This window comes from Rhinolophus sinicus, chromosome 9 (assembly GCF_057876585.1).
Source record: "Rhinolophus sinicus isolate RSI-liver-muscle chromosome 9, RSI-T2T, whole genome shotgun sequence".
Classification (NCBI taxonomy): domain Eukaryota; kingdom Metazoa; phylum Chordata; class Mammalia; order Chiroptera; family Rhinolophidae; genus Rhinolophus; species Rhinolophus sinicus.
The window spans coordinates 11,427,916-11,442,181 of record NC_142509.1 but is presented as its reverse complement, the minus strand read 5'-3'; the positions used below and the strand labels follow the sequence as shown (position 1 = coordinate 11,442,181).

The 14,266-nt window shown below is 39.9% G+C and overlaps 1 protein-coding gene and 1 pseudogene across 2 annotated transcripts in view; one reads left to right on the top strand and one right to left on the bottom strand.

Moving 5' to 3' along the window:
• The window catches only part of ARHGAP32 (Rho GTPase activating protein 32), a 330,288-nt gene that overhangs the window by 297,865 nt on the left and 18,157 nt on the right, over positions 1 to 14,266 (bottom strand). The window lies entirely within an intron of this gene.
• On the top strand, positions 3,181 to 5,065 carry LOC141569257 (uncharacterized protein C2orf42 pseudogene; annotated as a pseudogene).

The window sequence follows — 14,266 nt, the reverse complement described above, 5'->3', positions numbered from 1 at the left end:
GGCAATAATATCTCAAGCTGGGAAGGGGAGAAAAATTGCAAACAAGAAATCATTCAAACAAAACCAAAAAACCCTTTTTTCCAAAGCTTGTATTATATATCCTGAATAGGTCTTATATAATAAATGAGTATTTCTCATTGTTGCTAAATTTAAAATATCACCCAGCTACACCAATTTTCAAGCATCCTGGGCTCTAAATTACTGCCATTGCACAGTAATTAAGTAATGATTACAGCTCTAAAACAGTCTATTTCATTATAAATACAGTAATTTCATGGGAGACATTCCATTAGGAAAAAGAACTTTTAAGAGAGATCTGTGTCTTGGAGACCTTATTCTAAGAATGCTGAAACCCACAATTACTATCTCCCATCACAAAGTTAACAAATGCTGCTGATATAGTACTTAAATTAAAAATCAAATCTCAGACGACGGGATAAAGAAGTTTGCTAAATGAAATAAACCAGATATAAAAAGACGAATACCATATGATTCCACTTACATGTGAAATCTAAATAACAAAATAAACAAAATAGAAACAAACTCATAGATACAGATAACATTTTGATGGTGCCAGACTGGGGGTGGGGGGGGCTGGGAGGATTCGTGAAAAAGGTGAAAGGAGGGGAGGCCGATGGCTCAGTTGGTTAGAGCGTGTGCTCTCAACAACACGGTTGCCAGTTCAATTCCCACATGGGATGGTGGGCTGCGCCCCCTGCAACTAAGATTGAAAACGGTGACTGGACTTGGAGCTGAGCTGCACCCTCCACAACTAGACTGAAGGACAACGACTTCACTTGGAGCTGATGGGCCCTGGAAAAACACACTGTTCACAATATTCCCCAGTTAAAAAGAAAAAAAAAAAATTGTTTTTAAATAATATCGTAGTAAGAATGTATGGTGTCAGATCGGTGCTAGATTTAGGGTGATCACTTTGTAAGTTATATAAATATCTAATCACTATGTTGTACACCTGAACTAATATAATATTGTACGTCAACTGTAACTGAAAATTTTTAAAATATTAAAAATGTAAAATCAAATCTCAAAGAATAAAATTCTTACGAATAACTACAAAATTTCTGGTATTTTTATCAACCTCAGTATCTTAAAATACAAGATGTGAATTGGCCTAAGTTTAAACCACTTTAAAGCACAGAAAAATGAGGTGGCTTTTGATATATATCCTTAGATCCTTAGTAGAGAAGTGAAAGAGTCGGTCTGGGCTAGTAGTTAGGCTATTCAATTAGCCCCACATTTCAGCACTAAAGTCAAGACCTTCTTATATTTAACACTCTAGTTTACTCTGCACAGAGAAAAATGATTCTCCATCATCACAAGTTGAACCTCAAAGATATTTAAGTAAGCTAGGGTTTTTCACACTGATATCCACGGCAGAGCTTCAGGCATTCTGCAAACATTTGATTTGAAGGTGTTCCCATACATCTTTACCCATTTAAAAAAATGTAACAGGAACAAATGTTAAAAAACATAACATGCATATGTTTTCAACTGGAAACCACAAATGCATAAACTTTTGTTACCATCAATTAGCAAAAATAGGTAAATATTATACATGGATTTCTTAGATGAATATATACTAACAAAATACTAGTTATCACTAGAACACTGGAGGTCCTTCTAAGATTTTGTTTGGGGGACAAAAGGGGTTTAGTTGCTAAAAGAGTTTGAAAATCACTGGCTGTGTGCATGGAGTTGGCAACCTATTGGGGGAGGCGGGAGAAGTTACTGACACTTATTCACCAGGGAGAATACACACACACACACACACACACACACACACACACAAATAAACCTCACAACTCTAAAAACCTCCTTCATCTTACTGCACCAAATACAGATTATTTTGGGGTTAACTCTTTTTAAAATGTGTTAATACTGTCTATCAGTCACACCTCAATGTAAATCACCTATAAAATCAGTATGAGTACTAGCATACAGTCAAGTGATTTTCAACTAGGGTTCCAAGACCATTCAATCGGGAAAAGGCAGTCTTTTCAACAAAGGTATTGGGAAAACTAGATATCCACATGCAAAAAATCGAATTGGAACCATACTTTACACTATTACAGGAAAATTAACTCAAACCTTATCAAAGATCCAAACAAAAGAATTAAAACTATAAAACTCTTAGAAGAAAACATAAGGGAAAACTTCATGACACTGCATTTGGCAATGATTTCTTGAATAGGACACCAAAAGTAGAGGCAACAAATGACAGAATAGATAAGCTGGACTTCATCAAAATTAAAAACTTCACGCATCAAAGGATACTATCAACAGAGTGAAAAGCCAACTCAGAATGAGAAAAAATATTTTAAATCATATATCTAGTAAGAAAGAGATCGATACCCAGAATACATAAAGTTCTCTAACAAAACAAAACAAAACAAAACAAAACAAAACAAAACAAAACAAAACGGGCCGACCCAGTGGCTCAGGTGGTTAGAGCTCCATGCTCCTAACTCCGAAGGCTGCCAGTTTGATTCCCACATAGGCCAGTGGGCTCTCAACCACAAGGCTGCCAGTTCAACTCCTCAAGTCCGGCAAGGGATGGTGGGCAGCGCCCCCTGCAACTAAGATTGAACACGGCACCTTGAGCAGAGCTGCCGCTGAGCTCCCAGATGGCTCAGTTGGTTGGAGCGTGTCCTCTCAACCACAAGGTTGCCAGTTCGACTCCCGCAAGGGATGGTGGGCTGCGCCCCCTGCAACTAGTAATGGCAACTGGACCTGGAGCTCAGCTGCGCCCTCCACAACTAAGACTGAAAGGACAACAACTTGACTTGGGGGGGAAAAAAAAAAAACCACCTAGCCTGATTTTAAAATGAGCAAAGGAAAAAGACTACAGCAGGTGAAGAGAGAGGAGACTGCCAAGATCTCGACTTAGGGCAATGGGAATCTTGTCTGACTGTGAAATACTGGGCAAGAGTTTTGCCACTGGCTGGCCAAGGAGGACGCCGAATGTCTGCGTTGCCATACCATGGAGTTTAAATTTCACAAGACTTTGGTTAAGCAGCAGCAATCACTCTGTAAATGATTATGTCTTCGCCTGTCCTCTATGATCATCACAAACTAATGAAACACCTTTTAGGTCTTATGAAGTCAGATTATACTGTTTTCTGGATGCTCTGGTAACTGATACCGGGGACCTGTGAAAAAATGGAACCAAACTCTCTAAGGACTTCATCACCTGGTTTGAGGAAGGCCACATTGAGGAGAATCAGAAAGTGTCCCCAATGCAGCACATACAATGGAACCCAGGGACTGAGCTGTAAGAACCATAATCCGCTTTGGTGCACGGAAGCAGCCTAGTGTTGAAGCTGTAAAATCACAACAGGCTCTGGTCTGCAGGTCTGCTCTACAGCAAAGAGACCAGGACCCCGATTACCAATGCTTTGTGGAGCTACCGTGTTTCCCCAAAAATAAGACCAGGTCTCATATTAATTTTTGCTCCAAAAGACGCATTAGGACTTAGGTTCAGGGGGTGTCATCCTGAAAAATCACGCTAGGGCTTATTTTCCGGTTAGGTCTTATTTTCAGAGAATCACGGTAGGTGTTTCAGAGACGAGAACCCGGACGGTGGGTGACATGATCATCACTCAGCTGAGTTCTGGATGGTGTTATGTCCCCTCATACCTGAAAGCTGCCACCCAGAGCATCGTGGAAAACCAGTGCCAGCACATCAAGATGGCACTGAACAGCCAAACAGAGGCCGCCCCTCTGACTCTGCAGAGCTCAGTTCTGAATGCAATGCAGGCCTCCCCAGAAACCCAGCAAACCATCTGGCAATTGGCCACAGAACCCACTGGTCCCCTTGTACAGAGAAAAACTAAAAACATTTTAGTGGTGAATGCAAGGCAAGCCAGAAGCATAGTTTGGGTATTTGCATACATCCTTTGTGCTGAAAATCAATGCCAAGAGCTTGCCTGAGCACCGTTTCTTCGGCTCCTGCCAGACTGACATCGCAAAAGTCGAATGCCTCCAAGTATGAGGCAGCCCAGAGATGCATTCATCTCTTTGTATCTGTGCCGTTGCCAGTGAGGAGACATTGGTTCAAGCAACCTCAGACTTCCTACATTTTTATTCCGGCCGTCATAAAGAGATCACTGTGCCTCAGTTGGGCTGCCATTCAGAATCAACAGTGTCATCTTGTGAGCCCCACTGCCTCTGAGGCAAAGAAGAGAAAAACGGGTGAAGTATCTGGTGCACAGACGAACAGTTCACTGTTGCCTCAAGATGCAGGGAGCAGTAATCTAAGGAAAAGTGGCCTGAAAAAGACTGTGGTTGCTTCTTCATTAAAAAGGCAGGCTTGTAGTTAGCTTTAGAAGAGGTACAAGTGACCTTATCCTTCCAAGACTGGCTGGTCAGGGTCACAGGACGCATCCATCAAACCAAGCACTGTCAGTTTAATGGCAAACCAGAACCACTGGTGTGCCACATTCCTCAGGCCTTTTTGGATGCCTTACAACAGAGAATATCTATAGAAAGTACAAACAAACAGTTTCCCAACTCCACCACAGCTTTTTTCTTCGAAAAGATGCCTTCCCACTGGGAATGCTTTCCAAGCATACCTGGCATATAACTGCAAATTAAACAAATGTATACCTGGCATATCCTGCAAGTTAAACAAATGTTAAATACCCCCAACATGCCCTTGGAAATTACCCATGGGTTTATCCAGAACTGAGATGGGACGTATGAGCTGTTTAAATGCCCTAATGTGAAAGTAGAGAGCACAACAGAAACCTACAGTCATACAGAAAAGCAACCAGTGCTGCAACCCTGGAATTAAAAACTTTCCTCAAAGTTTGCAACACTTCCCCAGACCAAAAGGAGCCAACACATTTCATCACCGAGTGGATCCCAGATATCCGCCCCCCCCAATACAAGATTGGTGGGGTGCAAATCAAGTTTGAGTACCACCGGAACAGGCATGTGGGGGATACCAAGACCAGTGCCTCCCACCCCTAACCCATCCTTGGAACTGGCCCCTCTGGCCACCATCACTTTCCCTTCAGGCAAAACAAAAGTCTTCTGCTGCTAAATTTACACGTCCCCACCCCTTGACAACTGCAAATACTAATTAGGTACTTAGATGGCCCTGTTCCTTAGGGAACAGCTTTTAGCTAACATGCATTTTTCAACATATTCAAGTGGATTCTGTTGAAGAAAAACTTTTCTTGTAAATGGCCTTTTGGTGCTGCTGTGTATAGTCTTCATTATAAATGGGGGGTATTTCTGGTTAGGATTTTTAAAGAAACAAAAAGTAAACCAGCTCATTTTCCCTCTTAAAGTACTCACCTTTAGAGTTTGTTTCAACCTTTCTCTAATTCTCTAAATAGGTAGAAGTACTCCACCTTACACTAACAATGTTGGAAAGTTAATGATACCCTGGTTAGGGCAGAATGTTAAGGACTATCCTGGCAGTTCCTTATATTCTGTTATCAAATAAAACGCAGTGTCACTAGTTTTACCAAAAACAAAAACAAACAAAAATAGGCAAAAGACTTGAATGGACATTTCTCCAAAGATGATACACAAATGGCCAACAAGTATATTTATAAATGGTCAACATCACTATCTTAAGCAAATCCAAATCAGAATCACAACGAAATAATACCTCATATCCATTAAGATGGCTACTAGCAAAAAAACAGAAAATAACAAGTGTTGATGGGGATGTGAAGAAATTGAAACTCTTGTGCACCACTGGTGGGAACATAAAACAGTACAGCTGTTGTGGAAAACAGTATGGCAGTTCCTCAAAAAATTAAAGATAGAATTGCCGTATGACCCAGCAATTCTGCTGGGTATATATCCAAAAGAACTGAAAGCAGGATCTCAAAGAGATATCTGTACACCCATCTCCATAGCAACAACATTCACAATAGCCAGGAGGTGGAAGCAGCCCAAGTGTCCATCAATAGATGAATGGATAAGCCAATGTGGTATATACACGCGAGGAAATATAATTCGGCCTTAAAAAGGAAGGAAATCCTGTCACATGCTACAACATGGGTGAACCTTGAAGACATTATGTTAAGTGAAATAAGTCAGTCACAAGAAAACAAATACTGTACAATTCCACTTACATGAGGTATCTAAAATAGTCAAATTCATAGAAACAGAGAGTAGAATGGCAGTTACTAGGGGCTGCGGGGAGGGAGAAATGAGGCATGGTTGTTTAATAAACAGTCCTGCAAGATGAAAAAGTTTGGAGATCTGTTTCACAGAAATGTGAAATATATTTAACACTACTGAATGTACACCTAAGAATAAGAATGGTTGAGATAGTACATTTTGTTACGTAAATTTTACCACAATAAAAAAAATTAGTACCCTGAGTACTTCATGGGAGCAATTGTGATGATTAATCCAAGTAATACATGTAAGGGGCTAAGAATAGTTTCTAACATACTAATAATATTAATGTTAGCAATAACAGTAGCTACTGATAATATTAATAAGGCAGATATTTACCATTTAGCAAAACTGAATTCTGAATTGAGGAAAATAGAAAAGCGTTCCCTGAAAATCAAACAAGTTTAATAAGTGTATTAAGAATAGGGAATCTCTGTTGGTTCTGGATCTGTTAGACTGACGTAATAAAACTTAAGGAGATGGTTATGGCAACCTAAATCAAAGGAATACAAAATCAAGTCTGGGAAAGTTACTGTGAAGAAATTGGGAAAATGCTACAATGATTCTGGTCATGCCTTGGAACTCAAAAACAAGGAAAAAAGAGAAAGAACTTATACTAGAATACTAAGCAACTATTCCTTCAAACCTGTGCTTTCACTGATAAACACAACTCCTCATAGAAGTCACATTCTTAGCAAGTCAATACACAAAAGCCAGCTTAGTTGCATATGTATGTTACACAAGTTTTTTATTTCCAATCAAAAGTTCTAATAAAAATAAGCATAAAAACATAAAAGGCCTAACCTTCACCACTAAAAGGCACAAGGAGTTACGTATCTCTCATATATTCTAATACCTATTACCACGATAGTCAGCTAAATATATAAACACAATCAAGTAAAATCTTAACTATTTAAAACCCTTAGAGGAGGGTTTCTCACCCTCATACACTGACATTTACACCAGATAATTCTTGTGGAGCAGATGGAGGGGGAAACTGTCCTGCGCATGAGTAACTTTAGAGAATTAGTTATTCTAAATGTAAGACTATATATACATCATCCCCTTCCCAGCCCAAGTTAAATGTTTACAAATCATTTCACATTATTTATAGAGGAAAACACATGTACTTTGAGGTCAAACAGACCTAGATTTGAATTCTGAATCAATCCACCACTTAGTTGGGTAACTTGAGCAAGTGACCACACTTTCCTGAGGTTTAAATAACATTTGTAAAGATCAATACATAGTGGGCATTAAATTAAAAGGAAGTGAATTACATGTAAGTGCCAGAAATTTTTTTAATAACTGGCTTATGAAAGAACTATTTCTAAAATGTATTACACAGTTTTCTGTCTTAGTGTAATCCAACCTTTTAGAAACGACTCAGGGGGACCATTTCAGACAAACATCACTGTAATAACTAAATAGGACACTAATCTAGGGAAGAGAGCTATCAAAATGGGAAACACACAGAATCAAGTTTCAAGACACTGGATCAATTGTTTGATGCCCATAAAAATAATACCATTTAATAGGTATTAAATGGAAAGTTGAGTCTTCAGGCTAAAAAGTAACAATAAAGAAGTAACATAAGTTGGGATAGAAAAACTGAAAAATTTTAATTGCCTGCATGCCCTAAATGAACCAGAGGTGATAGGCTGTCCAAAAAAAAGTAGAAAAAAACCAATTTGGGTTAGTAGAGAGAATATATCAAAATAAGGGTAAGAAGAATGGAGTTCTAGTTTCAACTGCCCTACTTGAGACTATAACAGGTAGCTAGATTAAGCCACTTAACCTGGATCTACGTCCTCATTAATAAAAAGGGCATAAACCTACTTTGACACCTCCAACATGGTCAGACAGACTAAATAATGATCTTGATTAAAAAAATGCTCTTAAAGCTAAATGTAAAACACTTTATACTGTGAGACCTGCATAGTCACCATACATCAGTCCAGAGTAAGGTTTCCCTATCTTTTTCACTTATGGCACATACAGAAAATTGCTGTACTGGTACAGGCACACTGGGGTAAATAATACCCCAGTGTGCCTGTACCAAAAAAATACCACGCTGTTGCTGGCCAGTAGTGATCAGCCTAGAGAGTCTTGCCACTCTGTCACTGACAACACTCTCTGAGGACTGAGGAAATCAGTAATTCAGGCCCATCTGTAACACATTCAGAGAATCGCCTGGCACACCAGTTAAGAAGCTCTAATTAGAATACCATGTCTAATGTGGAGCACTATAAGAGGGAATTTAACATTTTCCACAGTAACTGGCTCTGGCAAACAGAATCAAGGCCAGAGTTTGACTATGATAGAACAGTAATATCTTGGACCTAAGCAAAAGGGATCTGTGGAGGGCCATGAACTGGCCTCCCTCTTTCTTGGCCACACCCGTGACCATGGAGGCAGGTGTTCTCAGGGCCTAAAAGGTGTGCCCACCTGCAGCCTACACACCCCCGCCCTCATCTCGACCAGGACCCCGGAATTTCCTCCTACTTACAGGGTCTGCTCAGGCCTCTTCTCTGAGTTGGTCCTCCCAAGGGCAGACAACCCCATCAGTATTTATAACCCTAGTCCCAAGACATAGCCAAAGGGCTGCTGTCTGAAAGGCGCATGGGCTGGAGTATCCACATATGTACACAGGGAAAGCAAGGAGCCTGAACTGAGAAGAGGTTCTCGGATTGGAGGCAGGTTCTTTCTTTGCACTTTGCCACGTCCTGCAGCAGAACGCAAGAGAATCTGAGAATTCTCTGTCTGACTTTCATTTAGGTACTTATAAAGTTTTATTTGTTAAGGTAGGTAATGGAACAGCTTTATCAGTTAGCCTCATTTATACCTTGTAGATTTTTAGACAATATGGCATATGGAACTCCATGTGTATTCTTGCCCTGAGTCCCAAAAATGTTAGGGATGGGCCTGGAAAATGATCTAAAAATTTTGCCATATGAGGAACAGTTGAAGAAAATGAGTACATTTACTCTGGAAAGAAAAAAGGCTGATGGGAAGATAAAAGAACCAACCATTTTTCACATGACAGCTAAAGAGCTATCATGTGAAAAATAAAGCAGATCTGTGTGGTGTTGGAAATTCAGGGAGCTACATTCCACTTTAATATAATGAGGAATTTTTAAACAATCAGAACTCTTTTTAAAAAGAGTTGGGCTGTCATATGAGTAACTGAGTGTTCAGACCCGAAAACACAGAAGTACAGGGTAGATGATTATCTTCCAAGGATAATGTGGAAGGAATTCTGATACTGGGGAAAGGTACAACCACACACTCCCTAGAGGCCTATACAACTGCAGTGCTCACCAGTCTTACGAAGATGTAGCTCTCTGTGCAGAAGCAAGTGGTATGAGACACAAGGCAAAATGCAAGTTAAACCCTGAAGTAACTTTTCTTTCCTAAAAGTCCCTGCTGTCATGTTCTTCTTGTCCTTTGCTGCCTAACAAAATGGAGGTGAATTGCTCCATTCTACAAAAGTAATCACTAAGTAAAGGCAAAAGCAGCTTGATCTCAAGTGATTTTTTTTTTCCATCCTCCAGAAAATCATAACCTTCCCTGCTGCTCCCAGATGAATCCTCTGATTTATCATTATCACTGAACACCTTGTCTTCAATTCCCATGATGGACTCAGGCATCTCTCTGTCACCAATAAATTATTTATTAAGTAGGAAAGCTAGATACACCAAGTATCTAGACAGAACCCCACCCCTCAAACAGCTTATGAAGAAGGGGATTAATTACACACATAAGCAAATAAATGATAAACTAATATGAAGAAGATAAATGGGATCATAGAGAAGAGAGAGATTGGGAGGCTGCATGTTTACAGGTACTCACAAAGGCCTCTCTAGGGAAGAAGTCAGTTGTGCAAAGAGCTGAAGGAAATACATTCTAAGCAAAAGGAATGACTATTGCAAATCTCTAAGAAGGTATGTGCGTAGCTTGTTCAAGAGATTAAAAAAAAAAAAAAACATTATCCACTACACATCTATTAGAATGACCAAAATTCAGAACACCGGCAACCCCAAGTGTAAGAAAGGAACTCGCACTTGTTGCTGGTGGGAATGCAAAATGATACAGCCACGTTGGAAAACAGTTTGGCAGCTTTTTATAAGGCTAAACACACTCTGACCATACAATCTAGCAAACACGCTCCTTGGTATTTACCCAAAAGAGTTGAAAACTTATGTCCACAAAAAAACCTACACATGGACACTTAAGCTATTTTATTCACAATTGGCAAAACTTGGAAGCAACCAAGATGTCCTCCAGTAGATGAATGGATAAACTGTCATACATCCAGACAACGGAATATTATTCAGTGCTAAAAAAAATAATGAGCTATCAAGCCATGAAAAGACCTGGAGGAAACTGAAATACACATTAGTAAGTTAAAGAAGCCAATCTGGAAAAGCTACACACTGTATGACTCCAACTATCCGACTTCAGGAAAAAACAAAACTGTGAAGTCATTAAACAGACTGGTGGTAGCCAGGGGTTGAGGATGGGGGAAGGTGAGGGAAGAATAGGCAGGGATGAACAGAAGATTTTTACAGCAGTAAAACTATTCTGTACAGAATATACAACACGAAGAGTGAACCCTAATACAAACTATGGACTTTGGGTGATAATGGTGTATCAATCTAGTTCATCGACTATAATAAATGTTATCACTCTGGCGGATGATGATAATAAGAGAGACTGTGCCTTTAAGGGGACAGGATGTACATGGGAAATCTCTGTACCTTCTGATCCATTTTGCTTTGAAACTAAAACTGCTCTAAAAAATAGTCTAGAAGAAAGAAAAACAACACCACCACCAAACCAGAACTACAAGATATCTTAGAGGGACTTCAAGATGAAAAAAATAAAACGTAAAAATATGAATAAAATGGTAATAACTACGTATCTATCAACAATTACTTTCAATGTAAATGATTTAAATGCTCCAATCAAATGAGGGTGGCTGAATGGATAAGAAAATAAGACCTTTACATATGCTGCATACAGCTCATTTCAGATTAAAAGACATACAGACTGAAAGTAAAGGGATGGAAAAAGTTACTTCATGAAAATGGAAACAAGCAAAAAGCTGGGGTAGCAATACTTATACCAGACAAAATAGACTTTTAAAAAAGGCTATAACAAGATACCAGATACAAAGAAGGATCCAGTACTCCCACTTCCACGTACTTATCTGAAGAAACCCAAACGTTACTTCGAGGGGACGTTTGCTTCCATTATGTTCACTGCAGCACTGTTTACAATGGCCAAGATGTAGAGACAGCCTGGATAAATGGATAGAGGAGGTGGCACATACACGTATATACAACGGAATATTGCTCCACCAGGGAAGGGAATGGGTTCTTCCCATCTGCAGGGGCATGGATGAACCTGGAGGGTATTGTGCTGAGTGGAGTACGTCAGACAGAGAAAGACAGATGCAATGTGATTTCACTTATATGTGGAATGCAAAGAACAAAATAAAAAACAAACAAAACAGAAACAAACTCATAAGACACAGAGAACATTCTGGTGGTTGCCATGTTTAGAAAGGGGAAGGGATTAAGAAATACAAATTGGTTGTTACCAAGTAGTCAGTACTCCTGTAATAACTATGCATGGTATCAGATGGGTACTAGATTTATGGGCGTGATGGACAGGAGGGTGTGAGGGGAAGGGTGAAAAAGGTGAAGAGATTAAGAAGTACAAATTGGCAGTTACAAAATAGTCAAGGTGATGTAAAGCACAGGGAATATAATCAATAATATGGTAATAACTATGTATAGTGCCAGGTGGGTACTAGACTAGTCAGGGGGATCACTTCTTAAATTACATAAATGTCTAACCACTATGCTGTACACCTGAAATTAATACAAAATAATATTGAATGTTAACTGTAATTGAAAAAAATTTTAAAGGGGGGAAAAGGTAAAGGGGAATAAGAGGTCAAAATTTCCAGGTATGAAACAAATGAGTCATGGGAATGTAATATACAGCATAGGGAATATAGTCATGATATTGTGGTACCGTGGTCCAGTGTTAGATGGTTGCTGGACCACCATCTAAAGTGGTGATCACTACTTTAGGTGTATACGGTAAATGTTGAATAACTATGGTGTATACCGGAAACTAATTAATACTGTATGTTAGCTAAAAATCTAAAAATAAATAAATAAAATAAAGGAAAAGAACATCACTGTGACTGCAGCCCAGTGAACAAAGGAGAGAACAGAAGAAGATGCAATTAGCAAGGAAGCCAGGAGCCAGATCATGCACTACAGACATTCTGAACTACATTATTCTTTGTTGTTGGGGATTGTCCTTTGCATTGTAGGATGTTTAGCATCATCCTGGGCCTCTACCCACTAGATGCCACTAGCACATTCCCCTACTCCCCCACCCCCAGTCCTGACAACCAAAAATGTCTCCAGACATTGCCAAATGTCCCCTAAGAGCAAAAATCTTCCCCAGTTGAGAACCACTGACAAAGGACTTTGTAAGTGACCGAGATGGAAGTTCTGTTTCCATGATAAAATGTTTAAGTTTTAGTTTTAGTGTTAAGTGCACTGGGAAGCCAATAAGCAGGTGACACGATCGGATTAACATTCAACATTATATTTAGCTCCTGTGTATGGGATGGGTGAGGAGGACATAGGAAGTCTGTTGGCAGTTTTCCAGGGGAGAAAGGACTAGCCTAGGTTTGTAATAGTGAAAAACCTGAGATGTAGCCAGGTCCAGTTTATATTCTGAAGGTGGAGCTGACAAGACGTAACATGGGGGGGGGGGGGGAGAGGAAGATGAGTCCAAAGGTTTGGCTGCACAACCAGGTAAATGGTGGTGCCACTGACTGAGACGGTGAAGACTTGGGATAGGTGGTGGAGGAAGGAATAAATGAGAGTAATTTCTAGTCCTGCACGGTTCATGTTACATTTGAGGTGATTATCAGACATCCAAGTGAAGGAATGGAGCTAGATGAGTCTAGAGCTCAAGGGACAAAAACAAATCAGTAGTAGAGTTTTCTGTTGTTGTCTTGGGTGTTTGTTTGTTTGTTTTGAGGAATTTAAGCCTCATCAGCATATAAATCGTATTTGAAACCATGAAAATGGATGAAATCACCTGAGGAAAGCCCAGAGAAATTCCAAATTTTACAGTTGGGTGGGGGGAGTTATTGGAAGTAGAGATAAGCTGGCAAAAAGACATAAAGAATGAGAGGTGGGGTGGCCGGTTAGCTCAGCTGGTCAGAGTGCGGTACTAATAACACCAATGTTGCAGGTTCGATCCCTGATCCCCGCATGGGCCACTGTGAGCTGCACCCTTCAAGAAAGAAAGAGAGAAAGAGAGAAAGAGAGAAAGGAAGGAAAGGAAGGGAAGGAAGGGAAGGAAGGAAAGCGAGAGAGAGAGAAAGAGAGAGAGAGAGAGAGAGAGAGAGAGAGAGAGAGAGAGAGAGAGAGAGAGAAAGAAAGAAAGAAAGAAAGAAAGAAAGAAAGAAAGAAAGAAAGAAAGAAAGAAAGAAAGAAAGAAAGAAAGACAGAGGCTAAGACCTCAGAGGAAGTAGGAGGCCAGTATGAAATACTGGTGAGAGGTCAATAAAATGCAGACAGTGAACTGATCACCCGCTTTCGCAAGATGGAGGGCATGACAGCTTGATTACAAATAACTTCAGTCGGGTAATAGAACAAGAGCTCAAATGATCAGGCTAAAGAGAGAATGGAAGTCAACACAGCAAATATAAACACCTCTTGTAAAAGGTGGCAAAGAAACTGGGCAACAGCTGAAGGGAATCACAAGTTGCAGGAGAAGGAGTTCTAAGATGGGTGATTTACTGATTCAGTTGAAGTATTAGTAGCTCAAACAAGACAGAATTTTATTCTTCTCTCACTTAACCATCCAGAGACACATGAGTAGGCCATTGCTCGGAGATGGCTCTGCTCCACAAGCTCATCCAAAGAGCCATCTTATTGACCCTGTCCCCCTAAAGTGTTGCTCTCACCTGCAAGGTGCACAATGTGCACCAGGACTGTATTCTTCTTGGCAAAACAGGGAAAAGAGAAGTAGCAGGCAACTAGCTCCCTTTCTAATTCCATGA